Below are 25,381 nucleotides of genomic sequence, written 5' to 3' on the forward strand. Positions count from 1 at the left end.
TTACAAGTCCAAGTACCCACTGACAAAAGCCTTTTGTGTATGTACCGCAATCGCACGGGTTTGTCGAAGTAATAATACCTTGGTGAGTGGGAAGTAGTATCCACAAGGAATAGTAATTAGAAACACAAGGATTGCTATTTAACTAAAGTCAACCGTGACTAACCCTATACTATGCCCGGCAGAGAAATTGCTTAGTCTCAACACCTCACACTGTGCAAAGTTGTTTAAAGATCTAGGGACTCTGAGTGATAAACCCTATTCCCTAACATAGATCTAACCCTTTGGTCCAGGCGAAAGACCCCTAGTCACAATTAAGCCCCAGATACTAAGAATTATTTCAGCGCTTCACTCTGTTGCTTTCGCAACTAAGCCCCAACAAAGTTCGTCTCTTAGTACTTTACTCTATTGTGACCGCAAAGAACTCTTGGAACGTGGAGGTAGGCTAAATTACATCGGAGGGTAAAGGGGACGTTCCGCTACCTCTCGACTCAGCCTCTCGACCATCTCCAATCTTCCTTTGTCTAACCCTCATGGTGTGTCACTCACTCACAAGGATTACTAATGTAGGTTCTCAACCCTAGTGTCACTCTAAGGGAAAATCCATTCAACAAGCATTCAAGATTAGAACTAAATTAAAGACATCAATTAAGGAAACAAAATAGAAAGGTCAAAGAAACAATGTCATCCTAGGGTTTACAAGTCTAAGTACCCACTAGGGGTTTATCTCTCCATGGAGCAAGATACAATCAATAATGAAATCGAAAGTAAAAGCATACAATCCATAAGTAAAACCCCCTTGTAGTCCATATCGATGGTCTTATGGAGCAGCCTAGTCTTCTCCAAAGGTTCCCTTGTCAAGCCAAGGGCACACATCGCCGAATCGATGACAACGAAAGCTCCCCCAATAACTATCTTTCAAAGAAACGCAGTGTTGAAGGCCATAGAACCACTCCAAAAATCTTGTCAAAGGCTCTCTAAACCCTCGCTGCGAGTGCCTCCAAAGATGGAGAAAAGGTGAGAAAAAAATAGGGCCAAAAGATTCCAAAATGGGCTGAAGTCGCAGCTTTAAATATGCTAGAATCGGGCATCCACACGGGCATGTGGAATTTCCACACGCCCGTGTGAATATACAGGAATTAATTTTTCAGCGACCTGTGAACAGTAACTGCTACATTAATTTGCTACATTAACCTACTACAGTACTGCACCAAAATACTCCTGAATTCACACTTTTCATCGAGGCCACATGAACGGGTACACATCCATGCGGTAGATCGCCTTGCATCTTAAATAAAATCACATTTGATGACAATCTTGCTAGCATTGCACAAGTCAGAACACATGACTGTGACTGCCTTTGTGCCCCTCCAATTTGTATGTTCACTCGAGCTCAACAGAGGTTGGCACACACTCATATGTCTTGGAGCACAACTTGTGTCTTCACATTTATTCACTCCAAGACTTCATCAATAACGTACATTCATGATCTACTTTGGCTTCTTTCTTCCATACTTGTCTCCACAATCCTACATGAACAAAAGTAACACAAATACACATGTATGAGCGATAAAATCTAAAAAAAGTAATGCTTATTATAAGAAAAGAATACTTCATATTACTAATACATAAGCACTTATCACCCACTAGGGGTTTAGCTCTCCATGGAGCAATACAAGATCAAAGATGAAATCAAACATAAATGCAAACACTCTATGAAGGTAACCCCTTGCTTTCCATGGTGATGGTCTTGAGGAGCCGCTTCTTCTTCTCCAAGGATCCCTCTGTCAAGCCTAGGGCACACCTCGCCGAATCTATGTCATCGAAAGCTCCCCCAATAACTCTCCTTTAAAGGAAATTGATATCGAATGCCGTAGAAATGCTCCAAAATCCCAACAAAAACCTCTCCAAGCCTTAGCCATGCTCTCTCCAAAAGATAGGCAAGAGATCCCCAAAACAATACTTCAAAGCTGTATTTAAAGGGCAAAAATCAGGATTTCACATGCCCCTGTGAAAATTCCACACGGCCATGTGAATTCCCAGGCCCTTCATTTCCTTCGTTTTATAAATAGTAGCTGCTACAGTGAATTGCTACAGTATTCCCGAAATCATCTTCCTCATCGAGTTTATATGATTGGGCACATATCCATGCTGTAAATCATGTCGCCTCTTATCTTTCAAAGATATTGATTAAGCTCTTGACAATATTACGCAAGTTAGAGCATGTGTGTATGACTGCCTTTGTGCCCCTCCAATTTGTAGATTCACTTACACATTTTTGGAGGTTGGCATACACCCACATGCCTATGATCACAACTTATGCCTTGATTCTTTTTCGATACGAGAGATTCCTCAAAAAATCATGTTCATGATCTTTTTTTGCTTCCTTTCTTCCAAATTTGTCTCCACAACCCTAAATGCACAAAAGAACACAAATACACACGAATAAGTCATAAAATATGATAAAAGTGATGCTCGATGTAAGAAAAGTATACTTAGTAATACTTATACACAAGAAACGCTTTACATTTTTTCAAATCACTACCTGTGGTGCCATCCGTGGTTTGATCATCGGGAACATCATAACTCAATTCTTGATCCAATTGTTGTTACTTAAATTCTTATTGTCTATATTGTGCTATGGTCCAATCATCAGTGCAAACTTGAGCTTCAATTGACTCTAGACTCATATAATAATGCCTTGCATCTACTATGTTTCTATTATCACTAAACTCTTGTTCTATAGCAACTACAGAAATTGGTGTTGAAAGGATTTGCTTGGCAATAGTAGCAAAAATTGGAAACTGTTTGTGATGCTCCTTCCACCATTGTAAAATATTAAACCTTTTATTATCAATAGACTCAAGAGAAGTTGTTAGATAACTTTGAAGCTTGGGTCTTAAGCTTGTTGATGATGAAGATGAATATAATTTTTTTTTTTTCGTTTTAGAGCCAATAGTTAATACCCCTTAGGAAGTGATGATGATAGAAGTTTGGAAGGGATGTCACATTGTTCAAAATTAATCCCACAAATGCTAGCATAATCATCATATAATTCAACAAACAAAGTTCTAACATTATTACACAAAAGAGAAATATCAGCATATAGATTTAAACATGTATAATAAATAACACACCCCTTGCATGAGGGTACCGCAAGTGCACGGGTTGCCAAAGTAATAAAGTACCCTAGTGAGTGGGCAGTCATATCCACAGTGAATAGTGATCAGAAACACACGAATTGCTATTTAACTATGATGAAGATGATTCAAAGTGGTGTGAACAATATCGATGCAAATAAAAATAAAGAAAATAAGATAGAGACACAAAAGAATAATAGGAGAGGCAATCGATAGAAAATGGGACACCCGAAAATTGTTCTCCCTAGGGTTATTGTTTCAAGTGCAAGACCAATCATTATGTCTCTTAACTGATGTTTAATGAGTCACGAAAATCCAATAACACATGGTCCCAAACCTAAGGTCAACCATGACTAACCCTACACTATGCCCCGGCGGAAAAGAGTACTCTCGACGCCTCACACTGTGTAGGGTTGCAAGAAGCTCTTGGGACTCCAAGTGATAAACCTTATTCCCTAATATAGATCTAACCTTTTGGTCCAGGCGAAAGAACCCTAGTTACAATTAAGCCTCAGCACTAAGGATTACTTCAACGCTTCACTCTGTTGCTTGCGCAACTAAGCCCAGCGGAGTTCCTCTCTTAGAACTTCACTCTATTGCAACCGCAAAGAACTCTTGGAACGCAGGGGTAGGATAAATCACATTGGAAGGGAAAGGGGAGATTCCAGTACCTCTCGACTCACTCTCTCGATCCCTCTCCAATCTTGCTTTGTCTAACCCTCATGGTGTGTCACTCATCTACAAAGATTACCAAGATGGATTCTCAACCCTAATGTCACTCTAAGGGAAAATCAACCCAATAAGAATTTAAGATTGGAACTCAATTAAAAACATCAATTAAAGAAACATAATAAAAGGTCAATAAAACAAAATCATCATAGGCTTTACAAGTCCAAGCACCCACTAGGGGTTTAGCTCTCCATGGAGCAAGATACAATCAATAGTGAAATCGAAAAGTAAAAACATGCAATCCATAAGTAAAACCCCCTAGTAGTCCGTATCGATGGTCTTGTGGAGTAGCCTCATCTTCTCCAAGGTTCCCTCGTCAAGCCTAGGGCACAGCTCACCGAATCGATACTCGATAAAAGCTCCCCCAATAACTATCTTTCGAAGGAACGCGGTGTTGAATGTCGTAGAACCACTCCAAAAACCTTACCAAACAAAGCCTCTCCCAAACTCTAGCCGCAAGCACCTCCAAAGTTGGGGAAAAGATGGGCAAAAAGATTCTTCAAAACACCTCAAATCGCGACTTAAATAGGGTTGAAAATCGGACATCCACACGGGCGTGTGGAATTTCCACACCCATGTGAATCTTCAGGAATTGAATTTTCAGCGCATTGTAAACAGTAACTTCTACAGTGATTCGCTACAATATTTTGCTATAGTACTTCGCCAAAATGCTCCTGACACACTTTTCATCGAGGCCACATAAATGGGCATACATCCATACTGTAGATCATGTTGCGTCTTCAATAAAATCACATTTGACAAAGGTCTTGCTAGTGTTGCACAAGTTGGAATACATGAGCGTGACTGCCATTGTGCCCCTCCAATTTGCATGATCACTCGAGCACAATGGAGGTTGGCACACACTCACATGTCTTTTAGCACAACTTGTGTCTTCACGTTTGTTCACTCCAAGATTTCATCAACAATTTGCATCCACGATCTACTTTTGGTTTCTTTCTTTCATAATTGTCTCCACAACTCTACATGCACAAAAGAACACAAATACACATGCATAAGCGATAAAACCTGAGAAAAATAATGCTCATGTAAGAAAAGAATACTTCGTATTACTATTACATAAGCATTTATCAATAAACATCTAAATAATCTTTTAAACCATCTAATTTACACCGTGGATTGAAAACAGATACGAGCAAATAAATAATTGGAATATTTGTATAATAATCACACCATTTTGCCTTCATAACACTACAACAACGTAATAATTGTTCGTTACTAGTAAGATTAGATAGTGTATTGGCAATATTAACACTCTCAATAAGAAATAAATCTGTCATAGGATAATAAATACTAGATAAAATATTAGTAGCATAATTAAAAACTTTTAATAATTAACAAATTTTTGTACAAATATCCCAATGATGAAGATAAAGAATGATATTACTAGCATTATATTGCATAAAACTACATAATAAACTTTTATATTCTTCAATTTGTGAAAGCATTTTATACATAAGATTCCAATGAGTATGAACATCATGAGAAAATCTTATAGGATGTTTGCCATAAGTAATGCAAAAGTTTGACCATGCTTTCATTTGTGAAGGATGCCTCCACAAATAAAGAATTGCATTCCTAATAGGTTCGATAAAACATTTGAGTGCTTTTAATGCGGCCTGAACACATAAATTCAAAACATAAAAATTGCATCTTTGATGAAAATAATTTACTGCCAAAAAGAGTTTTGCATAAAGTTGTTAAAGAAAGAATAGCTGAAGTATTATTTGCAGCATTATCAAACACGATTGCAAAAATTTTATTTTCAATCTCATACTCTTCGAAAATAGTTTTAAGCAATCTAAAAATATTATCGGCAGTATGGGATTGATCAAAAACTCTAAATGCAATAATTCTTTTTTGCATGGTCTAATCATTATCAATAAAATGACAAGTTACACCCATGTAAGAATGCACTCGCCAATGATCACTCCAAATAGCAGAACATATAGAAATACGGCCTTTAAAATTTGAAAAGTATTTAACAAAATTTTTTTCTTTTTTTATAAATCTTAAAAAGTGCACATGTGAGAGTGGTTCTCAGAATATGGCATGCGGCCGGATTTAATGCATTATGACAATAACCAATAAAACCAATTTTTTCACCAAAAGAAAATGATAAATGTTCAACTTCAACAATTCTTGTTAATTCTTCTCTATTATTTGTATCGGTATAATGAAAAAATTGATTGCTAGAAGTAGCATAACTTGAAATTTGTGTTTGTGATGGTACTTTTGCCGCTTCAGCTTCAGTAGGATGTTGCTTCTCTATATGTTTTCTTCACATACCATAACCTTTGGATTTACTCCAAGAATAGGTTTTACCACAATAATTGCAAACGACCACTGTAGTTTCGTCAAATTGTTCCACTTTCTTCATGTGCTTTGTGAATAAATCGGATTTGGGGCGCCTCTCTTGCTCATTTTGAGATTGATGTATGCTCAGAATTATTGGATTGTGTCACACCCTGACCCCGGGTCCCACTCATGACATACCACCACGATAACTCAAGGGAGGCCAAACCCTATCTCAACCTTGGATCATCGTAAGGTTTACCTATTACTTGTGCAAAACCATTATAACAACTATGGGAAACTCAACAGTATACTTATGCAACAAAGTCTCTAACAATACCAAGATGACAATATGAAGATAACAAAGACATAAAGGTATACAAATGAAAATACTTGATCATAATAACAACCCAACTCTGAGTATGTCTTCTTATACAACCCCTAAACCACATCAAATACAAAGGGTCTTATTTGGAACAGAAATGAATACAAATAAGTTAACAAAAATTACCCTAATGGGTCCTGATAAGTGCTTGAGTAGATATATTTCTCTATATGTTTTATATGCTTTGAGGATCATTTTTACTATAGTTTATGTCTCATATAGTGTATTTGGTGTTCTTTTGTGCAATTAGGTAGTGAATGCCTTGAAGGAAGAAAAAATAAAAAGCAAAGATAGGTTATAAAGACACATTTTGAAAGTTTTTGTGTAATCTAAGGATCAAGACACAATAGGAGCTCATGTACATAGAGATGTGTGAAAATGACACGTATCCGAATTGCGTGTGACCGCAAGTGCACGAATGTCAAAGTAATAATTACCCCGGTGAGTGGGTAGTCGAATCCACAGAGAACGGAAGTATTAGTAGTAACCAATTCTTAGTTATATAGTCGAAATCAATGGATGTGATAAAATGAACTAATTGGAAGAATATTAATAAGCAAGCAAACGGGCAAGATAGAAAGCAAAGGAGATCTCAATCAATAAAGATGAGATACCCAGGCAATGCTCCCCCTAGGATCTAACATGAAGTTCAAGATTCACTAAATGCTTCTAAACCGAGTCTAATGAGTCGAGGTAATCCAAGAACAATCGGCCCTTGTCTCTAAGCCACCGGTACTAGTCCCCTACAAGGTCCCGGTGGAGAAATCGCTCAATCTCAACACCTCACACCCCTATATGACCGCAATAAGCTCTAGGGATACCTAGGAGTGAAACTGATTTTTAAAGATAGATCCAACCCTATTTCCAGGCGAAGGATCCCTAACCCCCTACAAGGTTAAAACTCAAATCAACTCGGATTAAATAGAAACATAAAGAAAATTAATACAAAAGAATAGATCCTAGGGTTCACATGCCCAAATACCTACTAGGGTTTAATCCTCCATGGGGCAAGTTACAAAACAATGATTAATACAATGAATAGCAATGAAAACCATAGAGAAAAACCCCCTTGAATTCGTGATGATGGCCCTTGATGGGTCGCTTAACGTCTTGAAGAATCCTCCTCCAAAAGCTAGGTTGCCGAAGACCCCCTCTATGCTATGACGGAGAGAAGATCAATTAAAGTTGGTGATGAACATCCGCAAATATCGCCAAAGACCTACTCAGAACCCTAGCCGCCTTGCCCTCTAACTGCTCACAAAAAGCCCATAAAAAATCCCCACAAAGAATAAGGTAACTGCCTATTTATAGTCCCAAAACGCGGCTGTCAGCCGGGCACAACATTCTTCTCTTAAGGCCCAAAGAATAAGGTAACTACCTATTTATAGTATCTACAGTGCTCTTCCCAAACACGGTCTAAACATTCTTCTCTTAAGGCCAAATGGCCGGGCACATGTCCATGCTATAGACTATAAAGACTTTTCTTCATCGATGCATCCTTGAAAGGTCTTGCAATCTTCACAAAGAAAAGGAACACAACGATGTGACTGCCTTTGATTCCTTCCAACTACTAAATTGGCTCGAACCTCGTTGGAAGTTGGGACACATCTCCATGTTCATGAACTCCTCTCTTGTCTTGGTCTTTGAATTGAATAAGAACTCCCAACATTGTGTCTTTATAGCTTATATTTGCTTCCTTTTGACACTTCAAGGCATTCACAACCTAATTGCACAAAAGAACACCAAATATATAATATGAGACATAAACCATGATAAAAATGATGCTCAATACATGTAAAACATATAGAAAAATATGTCTACTCAAACACATATCAGAAAACTTCCAAGAAGATTCAAGCCAATTTACTAGTTAGGAGGGCACAATGGCAGCCACATCCTCATGTCCCTACTCTATGTGAAGAATGCAACACTTTCCAAATGATGAAATCGATGAAAAAAAGTCTTACAACCTACCACATAGACGTGTGCCCGACCATGTGGCCTCAAGAGAAGAGGTTGTGAGCTACATCGATGAAGAGCACTGTAGCAATTCACTGTGTGTGACCGACCTGTAGCAAATCACTATAGCAGCATTGTAGCAAAACTGCTCATGCGGCCACGTGAAAATTCCACCCGTTCGCATGGTAATTTTTGCAGCTCACGCGACCGCGTAAAATCTCACGCTATCATGTGGAGGCACGTGATAGACGTGATTTCAGGCTTATAAATAGTTATTTTGCCCTATTCTTTGGATATCTTTTATGCGACTCTTAAGGGGTGAGATGGCTAGGGTTTGGAGAGGAGATCATTGCGGCTTAGGAGGTGCTTCTTCACCAACTTTGATCTATTCCTTCTCTGTCATAGAATCAAGGAAGCCACCGGCAACCCTAGCTTCAGAGTGGATCCTTCAAGATGGTGAAGCTCTCCATTAAGGCCATCAGTTCATATATAGGGCGGTTTATTTCTATGGCTTTTATATACTTTCATTCATTGATGGTTTGGTTTGTATATTTCTCCATTGAGAGCTAAACCCCTAGAAAATATTTGGGCTTGTGAACCCTAGGATTCTAATATTTTGTGGATTTGCTTTGTGTTTCTATTTAATCCAAGTTTGGTTGAGTTTCAATCTTGTTTTCCTAATGCTTGCTTGCCTTATTAATCTTATAGTTGTTTGGTTTGCATGATTTGTTGCCTTCATGAGAGAAAGGTCTCCATTAGGGTTGAACCCCAAGATTGAAGAGGGTTGAGAGGGTGAGTCATGAGATAGTGTAGCGTTCCCTTCCCCCACCGATTGTTGTATCTATCTCTGTATTCCCTAAGCTTTATGTAACTTTATAGGGGGTTAGAGACCTTTCACCTAGAAGTAGGGTTATGCCTATTCCTAGGAATCGGATACACCTTTTGGAATCCTTAGAGTGCTTTGGGGTCATATGTGCTGTGAGGTGTTGAGATTGAGCGATTTCTTCACCAGGACCTTGTAGGGGACCAGTATTGGTGATCTGGAGGTAGGATCCGATTATCTTTGGATTTCTAAGACTTAACCTACTCATTCTAGAAACACTTAGAATATCTAGTACCTAATACCTAAATCCTAGGGGAAGCATTGACTGAATACCCCACTTTTACTAATTGAGATCTCCCTCTATTTTATCTTTGCATATTCGTCTTTGGTATCCATTTCATTACACAATATATCATCATATTATCCCATTTATCATTAGGCTAAATAGCAGAGAAGCAGTTAGTACTAGTAACCTTGTTCCCTATGGATTCGACTATCCAACTCACCAAGTATTTTATTACTTCAACACCTGTGCACGTGTGATACACACATGCAACTCGGCCGCATCAGGTCCCACACACTACATGCCAAGTATTGATAACATACACACATAAATTTAAAGTAACTATGCTGAAACCAACTCTTGCCAAGCACTTCACGTCCGCATCGCCACGCTAAACTAACACCTGGGAAAAGGAAAGAGGGGCTGAGAAACTTGGTTACTCAGTGAGGGGATTAGCATGGAACTATAAAATCATATATTTCAAAGATGATATATGTATATTCAAAATGACAATGGGATATTTTAAAAAGTTTACCAATACCCAAAAATTTAGAAAATAACAAACATAGCGTAACACTCAAATAAAACATACACTAGTAAAAGCATTTATGCATTAACAATTGGCCAAAGCCAAGTTTTTTTTTTTTTACTCAATTGACATCATTTAGCCAAACAACTCAAGAAATCAAAGATTTGTGAAAACATGAATAGAATACTTTAAAATCATTTTTATTTGCTTCCATAATTTAAAAAGAACCAACAAATTGCATAACACATGGTTTAATAATTCTAACATGTTAAATGTTTCAAAAGTGCAACCACAACCAAGAATGTATAAGTAACAAGAATTCAATTTTTGTGTTAAGTAACGTACACCATCAATAACCATTTTAAAAACATAAATGCTTTTGAACCAATTATACCTTCAATAAACTCAATAAAACAAGGTTTTGAAAATAAATAAGTCGATGATCGATCACATAATAAATAGCCTCCAAAATCCTCCATCACTAACTGTGGCCTCGGTTAAGTTTAGAGCTTCCAGGACATGCATCACATAGCATTTGCTATTGGGAAGCCCATGTGGTGACTCTGAACAACCCAACAATATCCAAGTCAGGATTCTACACTCCCACTTGAAATGGCATAGCCGCTTTAAAGGTTTTTCCATGCCACCTCAACTAGGTTGGCCCATGGAAACCGTCTACTTCTTACTGTAGTAAGTACTGGAGCTTAGCTCCCATGTCACTATCAAAACATGTAAATAACAATCCATCTTGTAGGCTCGATATATACATCAACATGATAGAATAATTCTCATTGAGAGATCACATGTGTTCATATACAAAATTTTCACTCCAAGAGTGAGCAAAATGATTATCACATCCTCAATGAAACCATTTTCATCAAGAAAACATCATAGAAGAGTATCCTTTGAAAGTGTGCTTTAAATATAGCATCATCACAATGAAATTTAACTTGGGATACTCATGCCATTTTTGGTCATTATAACAAGAATATCAAGTCCTTTGAAAATACACAATTTGAAAACATATATTTCAAAACATAGGGTTTCCAAACCACAAGTATTATATATAATTTACAAATTTTCATGAAATAAGCCAAGTCATAAATCATCATGAATAATATTTCAAGAAACTTTTGACAAGTGTAAGGCACGAATCTCAAAAAATTCCTTGAATAGCTAATTTAAGAACAAGCTTTTGAACACCATTAATATACTCGCAAATATTCTCAATAAGCCATTTAAAATCAAGCATGATTTCAAAGTCATGAAAATATTCAAAAGAAAGAATATACTCACAACTTTGACGATTTTGCTTCCTTGAATGCTAGTCCTCGGCTAGACCTTTGCTTTGAGACAAAGCTTCAACTCCTTGACAAGGCACAACAAAACACCAACAAGAATTAGCACACTAAGCCAAACAAGGAAACCTTAGGTTTCTTTTACTAAACAACCCTAATCAATTTTATGGTTTGTTTAAACTAAACCTCAGGCTACTAATGAAGTTCTAAAGTTTTAAGTTTCACTCTAACCCAAAGAAACCAAGGAAACAAGAACAACTCACCGGTGCTACAATAACTCTGAAATCAAGGGAGAAGAAAATTCAAGGATTACAATAGATCAAAGACATACAATCCCAAGAAAAAACTCCTCTCAAGATCCACCAACAATAAATAAAAAGGAGAGCAAGTATCAAGCTCAAAATCAAACTCACAAACCAACCCTAACTTCAACCTTTCAAAGAACAAGGAAGGAAACTCACCTTAAGCCAAGAGGAGATCAACTCCAAGATCCAGAACCAAGCCTAAGAAATCCTCCTAAACCAGCCCTTAAACTCTAAAGACAGGTGAAGAAAGAGAGGAGGAGAGGATGAGAGAGTGTGGAAGAAGAAAACTCAAGAAAAAGTTTTAAAATGGGCTTAAAAAGACACAAACCCCACGTGTGCAGCTTAGTGTGCAGCCCGCGTAGTGCCCGCACATTCCACTGCCAAGGATGTGCGGCCTGTGCCAGACGGCACACATTCTGTGCAGCCTATGCACAGCCTACGTAACTATAAAACGCTCAAAAAACACCTTCAAACTCTCGGCAGGAAGTCCTAAACTAAAAAATAAAAAGAATTCCACCAAAATATCAAATGAACAAATTAGGAAAAGCCGAAACAAACCACTCTACACAAGAAAGGAAAACTGAAAGCCGAATTACCACAAGGATACTCAATGAAACTCACACACTCAGGATACACTCGAGACAATGAATCAAAAGTGAAGCGGAGAAGTAAGAAAAGGCGAAATACCATAGATTGGACATGGTATTGGAAGTTGTGGTCATTGTGGGTATAGTGGTATCTTGAATATTTAAAACATCATCAAAAATTCGAGGAGTATGAATGGGTACGTTATCATTTTTACCTTTTTGAGAATAAGAGGAGCTTCCACTTGCCATTAAAAAATTAATTCAATATAAAAAAATAAGTAGAATTCTAATTTATTAGAATTGAAAATAAAAAATTAAAAGAATTATAAAATAAATTTAAATAGTGAATTAGAAAAAAATAAAAATTAAATGGAAATTTGAGAGAATTGAATATGGAGGGGCTTGAAGATTGCAAGGAGATGTGATGGAAAAATATTAATTTGATGAATGTTTATAGGGTGAAAAAATGATAAAAAAATTTAAAAAAATTCTAAATCAATTTAGTTTCTAAAAAATGGGTTGAATGGTAAGAAAGACTATTGTGACCAACTCAACGGCCTTTATGATCTTCACAACAGTCATTATGATGGTTAGATTGCTTCATTGGGCATGCTTTTAGAGTTTTAGTCTTATTATGATTGTTACAACAGTCATTATGATCATTAGTTCTTAGGTGGTTTGATAGGTAGGCTTGCATTTAGTCTTTGTTAGATTGTAAATTAGATTCTAATATGTAGTAATGTAGGCTTGTAGGTTATAGCTTTTGTTTACGACTTATAAGTAGTTACGTTATGTTAATCAATACTCAAAATTCAAAAGCCTTACTCTAAATCTCTAATTTATGTCATATTAGCATGCATTAATAGTTACAAAATACTTATAGCCTACACCACATCTTCACATGTCTAAATAAGAAAAAAAAAATTGCACAAGAATCAAGATTCAAGAATGTTGGGTGATTTTTTCAATAAATTTATATATTATATAATATATAATTAAAAATAAAAAGAAAACCGGAGCCGGTTGTTCGATTTTAGTTCTGGTTTCAAGGTTTCTGTCTGGAACCATAACCATATTTACAATTTTGGTTCGGTTCCAATATTAACTGTTCTAGTTCAGTTCATCGGTTCAAACTTAACCGCGGTCAAGTCTAGATGTGATGTGTAATTGTATGTTATTGTTTACATAAAAATTTATTAAACTATGCTCATGCTTGGGTTAAATGTAATGTAGTATTGATTAAATGTAAGGGTGGTAAAGGGATGGGGCCAAGGATGGTGATGGAGGATCCCTTCATGCTAAGATACTTATAAATTTTAAGGTTTTTTTAAATTAGATAATATAAATGTACCTATAGAACAATATTCATTACATTAAATACAAATTAGCATATAGAAAATTTAAGATGAACAATACTCCAAATGTTTAACAATGTCAAGTAAAACATAAAATTTATAATTTGAACATATAGAACAATACAATCTAATACATGGAGCTCAACAACCTCAACAAAGCTACACAACCCTGTAATTAACTTAAAGGACTAATATATAAATATAATTAGGTTGGGATCCCCGCCAATCCCCATGGGATGGAGAATTCTCTCTCAACCGCCATCCCATTTATGAAAATAGCGATGGGTTGGCCCTGTCCTCACCCTCGCGAGGAGAAAAACAAGGAATCCCCATCTTCATTGGGTCAAGTTTCCGCAGGGATCAGAGATTCCCCACCCCATTACCACCTTAATTAAATCATGCCATTTTCAAAATTATAATCCAAAAATAACAATGAATGTATAGCATGATTAATTATACAAAACCTTCCAAATTCCTTTTAAATATTAATGATATCTTTTTAAAATTTTATCCATTAAACTAATAATCAAAACTATCATAAAAAGACAAATGTTTAACATATTTTACAATAGTTGGTCTATTTTCACCAAATAATGAATTGTGAGTTTCTCACTTTTCTCTCTTTTAAAATAAGGGGCTATTTAGATTGGCTTCTGGGAAGCATGGAAGTTTTTTTCCCGTCATATATGCAAGTTAAGGGTTTTTTTAATTGTTTTGTATTTGCTTGTTTTAGGTTATTTGAAGGAGAAGATGTTAAAAAAAAATAAATAAAAAAAGAGTATTTTCCTCTTAAAATATGGTGTTGTTTAGATTAGCTTTTGTCTATCATTTTCTTGCAATTTGGAAAAAAGCTTTTTCCATAAACTTCAACAAAAATATTTGAAAGAAAATAGCCCTTTTGTAGGAGTTTTGGTTTTATGATGCTTTTATACAAATAAGGAAATGATTTTCCAAATCCTAAAATCCTAGATCATGAGAGGTTTAGGTGTAGCAATATATGTCCACACGGCATGAAACATGGCATGAAAATTCCTAGTTTTCATGCATGAATATAGCATGAAAAGCATTCTTGTTTTGTGGCATAAAAGCCTCCTTGTTTTATGGCATGAAAAGCATCCTTTTTTTGTAATATATGTCCACCTCCCTCATTCTTCATATAATTTGGAGTGTGAAGTTGGAGTTTCTCCCAAGAAAATAAGATCCACCTCTCTCATTCTTCATATTATTTGGAGTGTGAAGTTGGAGAAACTCTAGTAGTTGTTCTTGACCATGGAAAAAGGCCTAAACTCATGCATGAAAGCCACTGAAGCATAAGGTGGATTTCTAAAGTAAGCACAAAGTTGTTGGGATTCTTGGGCATTAAGATATTGTAAGTCGCCTTTTTACTAACATTAGTATGCGAGCAATCATTGTTTGTTTTCATTTATATTATGCTATACGAGACTAGTTTGTCATATTTGTTAGAAATTGCTCATGCATGCATAATAATTTTTTTTAATGGTATGTTATTTGTTTAAATTGGAGCTGAAATGAGTGAGCTATCAGCTATAAGCTAAGGCTTTCATGTTTAATAATTTTGTATTACCCACATTAAATTATTATGCATGTTCATATGTATTCTGTTTAAGTATTAAATGAGATAATATCTATCTTGGTGATAAATTCATCTATCATTTGTTTAAGTGGCTAATAACTATCAATTATATCATTGGGCATAAATTGATCAAAACCTTAGAGCCATAGCCTTACACCTAGGTGGTGTATTTGGTCCATCTTCATTCAAAACGCATTTTCATTAGCGTAGGAATGAGATACATTGATATTTTGATTTAGTGTCTATGTTGTATGATGCATGTTTCTTTCCAAAATATTTTCTTATATACATGGAAGAAGTGTGGCATTCCCATTTATTCTAATAGATTGGTGTAATATGATTTATTCCTTGGTTTTTAATTATTAATGGCTTGTGCCATTAATATTGAGGCTTTATAAGGGAAGAAATTTTCATACAAATTTCATGTATATAGACTTATTTTGCACATAAAGCACCAAAATATCATGGAGTTCTAAATATGAACTCATTTGTGAATGTGTGGTTGGTTTATGCAATGATGAGAGTATGTATTCTCTTAATTAAAATAAAACTAAATTTTAGGTTTTTTTTGGCTAAATATAATTAGACTCTTGACATCACTTATATTATTGGTGATGGTTACTAGCATGTTTGCGAAATTTTTGAACTAGTAATATAACTGGGAGTTGAGTTGACTAATTGAGATTAGTATTAAAATAGTTATGTACCTAATTAAACATTTATAATGTAGTGAGATAGTGATAGAAACATATCAAGGACTAATCAAGAGGGTCATGATCCACTTCAAGTCACAATTGGGCCAATCACACGAGCTTGGGCTAAGAGATTCAAGGAAGCTCTTGCTGAATTAATTTAAGATGTTCAACATAAAGACGGGTGCAAGCTCACCATCAATGAAGAACAAAAGCTGGTCCACATCATTATAGCTGTCATTAATTAGCCTTGAAGAGAGCAAAACATTGAAAACATCTCATACTTTGCATGCATGCATGAACCTTAGATAGTGGAGAGACATTAATGTATTTGTTTCGATGAATGCATGAGTGTTTAATGATTGGAGAAAGATTACAGTGGAATTTTTTAACTTTATGATAGCCTATATATTGGCAAAAACCATGGAATGTAAGGACTTTTTGGCTTGAGTGAAAATTTCTCTTTGGTTCTTTGTAGAATTATCGAACTTATCGAGATTGTCCTATGGTGTTCACCCTTGACTTATCAAATGATTTCTCATCCCCGTTTGTGGCGTACTCAATAAACCAAGATTATTGCTTCTTTATAAGCAATGGGTCATGGTTCGTCCATCACTAAACCTGATAGTAAAATGATCAACGAGCTAATCCTTTTATGGGTTTCGTCAAGTGTTTGGTAGGGTTTGTATCATATAGTAACCATGAGTACGGTAATTGAATTTACTAGGGATGAGAGATTTGATGAAAAATTATAACATTTGACAAAAAGGTTCAATACCTTTTAAACAAGCATGAGTTGTTTGATCATCTAACTAATAACATGCTTCCGTCCAAAGCTGGAAATTCAACTCGACATCACCGTGATTGTGAGGCTTATTATTACTGGTTAAAGAGGGAAAGAAGTGCATGCATTACTATGTTAACATGCATCCATGATGACCTCATTAGGAAGTTTGAGCGCTACCTAACTGCCAAAGAGATGTGGCATCAATTGTGCCTAAAACATGAAGGGGACCATAACTATAAAGCTTCATGCCTTGCGCTCAATCAGTATTTAATGGACCAAAAACATACTATATTTGAACACCTTAGAGTGATATCTACCATGATCAAAGAGATGAAGGTAGTAGGCTATAATCTCACATCTCTTTGGCAATTGGGTAGCATTCAAACTCCCCAATTAGGTACTTATGCATAGATGTTAATAAAGTAAAGCATGCAATTCTGTCCTTCTTTAACTAGACATCACAAGCCTCATGGTCACTGGTGATGTTAGGCCGAATTCCCAGCTTCATGTTGAAGCATGTTATTGGTTAGTTGATCCAGCAACTTATGCTTATTGAGAAGGTATTGAACCTTCTAGTATCAGATGTTATAATTTTTTCCATCAAGTCTCTTTCATGATGAAAGAAATGAAGGCAGCAAGCTAGGATCTCATAGAAGAGAAGCTAGTTATAATTGTCATCTGATCATTTCCTTGGTCCTTATGGGGATAAGTGAAGTTCCTTACTTACAACGAGGAGATAAAGACATCTGATGACATTTTCCACTATTTGGAGCTTGAGGCAAAGTGTAGATATATGCACTGTAAGACTATTGTATAATTTGCACTAAATGGGTGCAAAATTGATGGCTCTAAGTAAAACAAGGGAACAAGGGGCCTCTAGAAAAGTAGATTGCCAAGTGATACAAAGGCAAGTGTAAGAGGAAGAAAGATAAATATAAAGTTATGCGCTTCACTTGCAAAAAAAGGGACACTATGCTCAAGAATGTACTGAGCCCCGTAAGGTTTGTTCTTACTTCTTTTATATATTCTTTTGTTTGCATGCATTTCTTTTTCACTGATTTTCTCAGTGATTAGATTGTAGATACGAGAGTGACAAAACACTTGTAGTCATTCAGGCTACGTAGATTACCATTGTCTACCAACAAGTAAACATTTTATAAGAATGGGGAATGAAGTAGAAGAAAGGTTCGTAGGTGTGAGAAGCTATCAACTTACTTTGCATAGTGGACTCAAATTGCTTTTACACGATGTGCTTACATAATGTGCTTCATGTACCTACAATTCGATGTGATCTATTTTAAATTTCAACACTAGTAGACTTGGGTTTTTATTTTCTTGTCAATAACAATGGTGTGTTCATTTATCTTGATAAATACCTCTATGGTCACAGACACTTTTGTAATAGTTTATTTATGATGGATTTAGAATGAATGTATAAATCACATAAATATTTTGTTAATATTGCATCTTTTTTTTTATAATGTTGCATATGAATCTATTTAATGACATACTAGTTCGAACACATTAGACAAGTAGAATGCCTTGATTAGCTAGTGAGATGCTATTGGGCCCTCTCATTGAAGTGAATCTTCCTATTTGTCAGCTTTGTCTTATTTAAAATTTAAATAGAAAGCCTTTTGGTAAGGCTAGGAGGGCTTTTCATTCTCTAGAAATAATTTACTTTGATATTTGTGGGTCTATGAATGTTAAGGAGCAAAATGGCGCAATTTATTTTATCACATTCATAGATCGCTTCTCACGTATAACTCAGTATTTATGTTGTCTCATTGCTCCAAAGCTTTTGATTTTTATTGAACTCTTTGTTGCAGAGTTTGAGAATATAAAAAGAGAGGAGTATTAAGGCTCTTTCACTAATAAATGTGAAGAGTATTTCTCTAATTAGTTTATAGAATTCTGTGAGAACAAATGTATACATTGACAGTTAACAATACCTACAAAATCCACAATAAAATAGGGTTGTAGAGAAAAGGAATCAAACTTTATTAGACATAATTAGGTCAATGAAGGCATAGGCTAACCTCCCAATTAGGTTTTTTGGGGGATGTACTTATAACTTCAACTTTCATCCTTAACCATATGCTAAATCTATCTTAGCTACTCCATATGAGCTATGGAGTAGCAACAAGCCTTCTTTAAAAGGCTTAAGGCCATGAGGATCTTTAGATATATCTAAGAGTAACCACTAGCATGGCATTGTGCTATCAAGCTGAAAACCTCAAATTAATAGCATATAACAATGCCAATGGGTAACTGAGATAGATGAGAGGAAGTCCACATCAAGCTATGCCTTTATTCTTGGCGGATGAGCTATTCATGGTATAACAAGAAGCAATAATGTGTGCAATTGTCCCTGAGGGAGTCTAAGTATGTTGCATGCTCCGCAATGATATAAAAAGTGATATGGTTGAGGAGATTTCTTTGTAGCCTCAACGTTATAGGGTATTTGCGTGAGACCATAGTTATCTATTATGATAACATAGCTATTATTTCCTACGTATAAAGACCCAAAGTTGTTTAATCCTCTCTATTTTCATGTTCTCTGTTAGAAATAAACAAAACTCTTTATCTTTTTGTTGTTTTAACCTCTAAATAAAAAGTTCAATCAAGATAAACTTTGATGTCAATAACTTGTCAATGATAGACTGAACAACAGCTCTGATTTTTCCTTCAAGCTTGTCACATTCCCTTGGTTATAACTAACAGTGTAGACATCAGCTTTTCTGGCTCTGTTGGCTAAGATCCGGCCAACTACTAAGCATGCATGGATATCAGAAATGAATTGGAGAACATGTTTGATGTCTTTGGTGTTGGTGCCAAATACTACTGCTTGATTGCTGGTGACTCTGTGGGTTTGTGATGCTGAAAAAAACCTCTTTGGAGATGAATACATCAAGGGTGAAGGGTTCCATGTATGCTATTGTTCACTACTTGAATGAGGTATGCTTGTGTGGGTTTTTAGATTTTTTTTTTCTCCTTCTTGTATGTGTTTGGACAACTGTTGTCATTGTCGAGGAAATCTTCAACTCCAAAGAAACTCCTTGGGGCAGAGACAACTCAAGAGACAAAATAGCATCACATTCAGAAACCACAATTATTTGGTATCTTGATCACATACCCAATTCCTTTATGCACAAAAGAAAAACGTCACATTTTTTATCATTGTGTGCCGACTCATACCATTGGTATGGTGATAAATGTGGTTTATTGGCCATGTCTTTTGATGCCAAACAAATTAATATAATATATTCATAAAATTTAAATATTCATTTAAGTCATTAATCACAATTATAAGAGAAATGATATAAAACAAAAACAGAAGAGAATAGCAAACAAAAAAGATAAGAAGAATTATAATAATGATTTTAAGTAAAGAAAGGCTATCACCAACATTCTTCCTAAAACAAATTTTAGGCCTTAACAAAGAATTTGATAATAACAAATTTGCAAATAGATTTCTTAGATAATATGCAGATCCCCAATGACTTGCTTTAGCTATCCCATCAACATATCCTTTATTATCATCTAACAAACCAAGTTCCTATCAAGCATCTAAAAATGAGATATAAAACACCATTTATAGTCATTATTTCTTTGTAACATCTTAGTCCTCGAACAATTTTAACAAGAATTCTCAGATGATAACGTTCATTATTTCTTTGAGGGATAAAAGGTATTCATCCAATTGAAAAATCACGCTTCCCTGACTCCTACTCTTTTAGTGATTACTTCCATACAAATTTAGTAGGAAACTCTGCATAAGTTTCTCATTCTCTTCAATATATTTTTAGTTAGCTTCCATCCCTGGTGAAAACATTAACTTGTGCATAGCAGGTTAACTCATGACAACATCAGTTGGATTAGTATCTAAAAATATAATAATTGCTCATTAAGAAGACAAACATTTAATTGCTCAACTAGAAAGTCTCTATAATGAATATCGAAACAAAAAGACTCCAAGTTGCCTCAAATGGTGAAAATATATCTACAATCATAATACATATTAATATCATCCACATGGTTTTGCATTTTATTATCATTAATATTTTGATAAAAATTTAAGGTGATATAATCATGCCTTTTGTTGACATATTTAAAAAGATACTTAATTGATCTGGATTGGTTGTACCATTTGACATTTATAGAAGCACCATATCTCCAAGCATGTAATGGTTGTGTGGAACAACATATCCACTATCCAAGTCATTACCTTTTTTTATTGTCCTTCCATTCTTTCCTACAAATTGGATATCCCAACTTCATTGATAATAATGTAATTAATATATGTTTTAGGAAAATGTTTTATACGTCTTCCATCGAACATACATGAAGAATCTTTTTTTGAACTACTGCATAGACTGTGCATCATCAAATTTTTAATAGCAGTATACTAATTTGGATCACTTGCTTTATTAGGAATTTCAAATTAAATGATCATGTCAACATCTTCACTTATTGCATACTCGACCACTCAACCCTCAGGTCACCATAAGATTGACCAAATACATGGAGTTTCAAATCTTGAACCAAAATCACATGAACAAGAATATACAAACAAGGTGTACAATAAAAGCACTAGGGTAAGCAACATCAACAAAACTTGATAATAGAGTTCAATAAAGTTGTTGATCACAAGTACCAAAAAGTTTCCAAGAGATTAGACAAACATACAAACCATGCATCAAAATTTTTTAAATACACTAATGGATCCATGCCCTAATACAACATACAATGCTCAAGGATAACATACATGAACTTAGAAATGAATCAAAACACAATAGCGTTTGCCCATCACACCCCTTCACTGCCACACTAGTACCTGCAAAAGCCTGAGAAGAGGAAAGAGGGGTGAGCAACCTAGGTCGCTCAATGAGTGGGCTAGCACAAATCTACAAGAATATACCAAAATACGCAATATAAATCATCCAAATAATACTTTACAAATAGCACAAATAGTTTAGGACATAATCACATACAGCAGCAATCATCGATACAAAAATAATAAAAGATAATGTGAAGAAAGCCTTTTTCCCCAACTAGGGCTTTACAACATCAAATCCACAAAATACCAAACCCGAGGTCCAAATTATAAAACAAGTTGAATATCAAACCAAGCTATTATAATAATGCAAATAGATCAGAACAGTTCCATATATATATAACAAACTATATAATATGAGTCTCAAAATCCATAAAACACAATACTCACCACCAAATCAAATTTGTGGGAGACTGTCTTTCTAAGAGTGACAGCTGGGCTTTGCCCCCTCACCACAAATTTAATATGACACTGCAAAAGAAACGTAACATGGTCTACAAATCTCTCTAAACCTTCGTCATGGCCGCATCTAGGTTCAGAGCCAGCAAGATACTCATGTCTTTGACGTTGACCCATCTTTCCACCATATGGTAACCCATACTTCCTGATGAACATCCAGTTAAGACTCTACACTCCCACATAAACTGGACTAATAAGTCTGCCGGTCTTCCATGGCACCTCAACAGGCTGGTCGTAGAAACTGCCTACTACAATAGGATGTCACCAATCAAATAATACAAAATTGCATCTCACAAAGAATGGTTCATAGCTAGAACAATAATCACAACAGAACAACCATTGTTTCCATACAAAGAAAACGAAAAAACACAAGCGTACCCAAAGCTTTGCAAAGTCAATGATTCTGATAAGCGCTTGTGTACTAAGAATACGAAGTATTTTTTACTTACGATGAGCATTACTTTTATCAGATTTTAGCGCTAATACATGTGCTTTTGTGTTCTTTTGCGCATATAGGGTAGTGAAGTGAAATAAAGAAGATAGAAGCCAAAGTGGATCGTGAACGCATATTGTGGATGAAATCTTGGAATGGACAAATGTGAAGACACAAGTTGTGATCGAAGATACGTGAATGTGTGCATGCGCTCAAGCAATTACATAGTTTGGAGGGGCACAAATGCAGTCACATTTGCGTATTCCGACTTGTACAATGTTAGCAAGATCTTCACCAATATGGCATTTTATTAAAGAAGCGATGCGATTTACAGCATAGACGTGTGCCTGTTTATTTTGCCTTGATGAAAAGTGTGGATTAAGAAGTATTTTGGCGGAGTACTTTAGTAAGTTATTGTAGCAAATTAATGTAGCAATTTACTGTAGTAGTTACTATTCATAGCCTGCAGAAAATCATATTTCCAAAAATCCACACGGGCGTGTGGAAATTCCACACACCCGTGTGGATTCCCGATTGCAGCCTCTTTCTTTCAGCATCTTTCTTTCCATCTTTCCTCCATCTTTTGAGAGGCTTGCGGCTAGGGTTTAGAGAGGCTTTGGCAAGGCTTTTAGAGTAGTTCTACGGCTTCAACACCGCGTTTTTCTTGGAAGATAGTTATTGGGAGCTTTCGTCAGTACCAATCTGGCAAGGTGTGGCCTAGGCTTGACAAGGGGACCTTTGGAGAGGACGAGGCTACTCCACAAGACCATCGACACGAATACCAAGGGGGTTTTCCTATGGATTACATGTTTTTACTTTCAATTTCATTATTGATTGTATCTTGCTCTATGGAGAGCTAAACCCCCTAGTGGGTACTTGGATTTGTGAACCCTAGGATGTATTTATTTCATTAACCTTTTATTATGCTTTCCTTAATTGATGTATTTAATTGAGTTCCAATCTTGAATGCTTGTTGAATGATTTCTCCCTTAAAGTGACACTAGGGTTGAGAGTCTATATTTGTAATTCTTATGAGTGAGTGACATACCATGAGGGTTAGACAAAGCAAGATTGGAGAGGGTCGAGAGGGTGAGTCAAGAGGTAGCGGAGCGTCTCCTTTCCCCTCCGGTGTGATTTATCCTATCTCCACATTCTAAGAGTTCTTTGCGGTCACAATAGAGTGAAGGGCTAAGGGATGAAACTCCGCTAGGACTTAGTTGCACGAGCAACAGAGTGAAGCATTGAAGTGCCTTTAACACCTGGGGCTTAATTGTGACTAGGGTTCTTTCGCTTGGACCAAAGGGTTAGATCTATATATATGAATAGGATTTATCACTTGGAATCCCTAGAGCTTCTTGCAATTTTACACAGTGTGAGGTGTTGAGACTGGTTGATTTCTCTACCAGAGGGCATAATGTAGAGTTAGTCACGTTTGACCTTAGGTTTGGAACCGTGTATTTAAGGATGTCCACGACTCATTAAGTATTAGTTAGGAAGCATAATAGTTGGTTTTGCACTTAAACCAATCATCCTAGGAGGAACAATATCCGAGTACCCCACTTTTATCGATTATCTTTCCTCTCATTCTATTGGGCCTCTTTTTCTTATTTTCTTTAGTTTGTTTACATCAATCTTTATCCACACCATCATTGTTTCATCTCCACTTAGTTAGGTAGCGATCTTGGTGTTTCTATTCCTTATTCCCTGTGGATACGATACCCCACTCACATGGGATTTATTACTTCGACAAACCAGTGCACTTGCGGGTCACACGCAAGGGGTGTGTCAAGTTTTTGGCGCCGTTGTCGGGGAATAGGCATTTTGGAAACACTTTGCACTTTTCTATTTTAAGGTATTTACCATTCATTCTATTTCACCTTTTTTTATTCTATCATTGTTCTGATTTGTTTTCTTTCTTTTGGTGCAGCTCCAGGTTATAACCCGAGGAAACCCTTCGATATTAGTTGGAGGTGATCCTGAACTTGAGCGTACACTCATTAGAATGGGTAAAGAACTTGCACAAGAACCGTTGATTCGAGCTAAAGTAGAAGATGAAGGGTCAAAAAATATGGCAGAGCAGAATGAACAACAGATAACACTTTCTGACTATGCCAGACCCGCAGTTATGGGCATGCAGTTGAGTATCATGTGGCCCTCTATTACAGCTCCAAATTTTGATCTAAAGCCAGCATTCATCCAAATGATACAGCAGTCAGTGCAGTTAAATGGTTTGGCCAATGAGGATCCAAACAATCACATTAAAAACTTCTTGGAAGTTTATGGCATGCTGAAGATCAACGGTGTTATGGATGATGCTATAAGATTGAGGGTTTTCCCATTTTCTCTAAAAGGAAAAGCCAAATAGTGGCTCCATTCATTGCCAAGAGCTTCCATCACAACATGGAACGAAATGGCCGAAGCCTTCCTTGCAAGGTACTTCCTCTCTGGGAAAGTCGGCAAAGATTCGCAATGAGATATCTTTATTTGTTCAGATGGAGCTTGAATCCTTTTTTGAGACTTGGGAACGATTCAAGGACCCCTTTACGGAAGTGTCCGCAACACGGGTTCCCCGAATGGATGATCATTCAGAGTTTTTACAATGGGTTGAATCCAAGTACAAGACAACTTCTAGATGGCGCTACAGGAGGTACAATGGGGAACAAGACCCTTGAAGATGCCCGACAATTGGTAGAAGAAATGGCCATGAATAGATACCAATGGAATGGAAGAGAAAAGAAGAAAGTGGTCGAACTCCATAAAATTGATGCAGTTACATCTTTGGCAGCCCGAGTCATTAAGCAAGAAATTGGATATATTGACTTCACCGAGGGTAGCCGCTATCACAAGTTGTGATGGTTGTGGGAGTTCACATATGC

General features: G+C 36.1%; 1 non-coding gene across 1 annotated transcript; it reads right to left on the reverse strand.

Annotated features, from left to right (window-relative positions):
* Positions 1 to 24,965: 24,965 nt before the first annotated feature.
* On the reverse strand, positions 24,966 to 25,072 carry LOC120267500. The gene has a single exon (XR_005538479.1). It is a non-coding gene; the product is annotated as a small nucleolar RNA R71 (small nucleolar RNA).
* Positions 25,073 to 25,381: the final 309 nt, after the last annotated feature.

The sequence above is a fragment of the Dioscorea cayenensis genome, chromosome 1, assembly GCF_009730915.1.
Source record: "Dioscorea cayenensis subsp. rotundata cultivar TDr96_F1 chromosome 1, TDr96_F1_v2_PseudoChromosome.rev07_lg8_w22 25.fasta, whole genome shotgun sequence".
NCBI lineage: Eukaryota > Viridiplantae > Streptophyta > Magnoliopsida > Dioscoreales > Dioscoreaceae > Dioscorea > Dioscorea cayenensis.